General features: G+C 33.3%; 1 long non-coding RNA gene across 1 annotated transcript in view; it reads right to left on the bottom strand.

Annotated features, from left to right (window-relative positions):
• The window catches only part of LOC118757156, a 1,305-nt gene extending 1,000 nt beyond the window's left edge, over window positions 1-305 (bottom strand). Inside the window, exon 1 of the long non-coding RNA XR_004995188.1 lies at window positions 93-305. This is a non-coding gene — a long non-coding RNA (uncharacterized LOC118757156). The remainder of the gene's footprint in view (window positions 1-92) is intronic.
• Between the last annotated feature and the right edge of the window lie 688 nt (window positions 306-993).

Genomic DNA, 993 nt, shown 5'->3' with positions numbered 1-993 from the left:
AACGAATCTGGTGGCCGGAACGATAAAAAGCAAGGTATCTGAAAAAATAATGTTGTTAGCAACAAATAATTGTTTAATATAAATTATTTTACCTAAAATTGATGAAGAACGCGATAAAAACTGCACACAAGCAAAATCGACGCGAAAAATTGAAATGTCAAGAGTTGTCAAAAGCCTACAGCGCGCTGTCAAATAGAGATTTCGGCTAATCGATACTTTAAAGCGCTTTAAGCAAGTGAAGTAAAGCTGCCACTAGGCCAACTTTCATACATTTTAGTAGATTTTAAAAATTGTTTGACAGTTCTCAAAGCCAAGCAAGCAAAGCAAGCGTGCATTGGGCCAATACCTATAGACTTACTTTCCTTAGATTTCAAAAATATTTAATTCCCAACTTCGATTTTCGATTTATTTATTAATTTTTTTTTGAGGGGGAGAATGCGTATAAATACAGACGTAGCTTTTCGAATCCCCCTTTTTCGTGTAATAAGAACTACCAAATTATCATTCACATTGGTAAGAGTTACCAAGACCCATCGTTTTATTTATTATATATAATGTGCCCCCAAGGGAGACAGTTTTCTTATTGGTCTTGCATTACCGCCGATACTATCGATAGTCTTAAAACATCGATAGTATTTTTTTTAAAGACAAACCATTCATATATCGATAGTATCGCCGAAATTTTTCCACCTCTAATAATTACTGTTTTTCGTAGTGTCTCGAAGGTAAGGCGATATCGCTAGAGTCCGACCGATGAATCGGCCAATGCCGAGGCTAGTATCGGTCAAAAGAATCAGAATCGGCAGATTTTGGCTGATTCTTGAATGAGGTATTGTTATTTAGTTATTTGATTATGTTTTCCTTATGTTATTATAAAAATTTATAAAAGCAAAGAATCGGCCAATCAAAACCTGAATTAAATTCATTTCAAGAACAAATGCTTTTATAAACTTTTATAATAACAAAAGAAAAACATAGTCAAATAACTAAATA

This window comes from Rhagoletis pomonella, unplaced genomic scaffold (genome assembly GCF_013731165.1).
Source record: "Rhagoletis pomonella isolate Grant_MI unplaced genomic scaffold, Rhpom_1.0 Rhpom_scaffold_14878, whole genome shotgun sequence".
Classification (NCBI taxonomy): domain Eukaryota; kingdom Metazoa; phylum Arthropoda; class Insecta; order Diptera; family Tephritidae; genus Rhagoletis; species Rhagoletis pomonella.
This window is presented reverse-complemented; position numbering and strand designations above follow the sequence as displayed.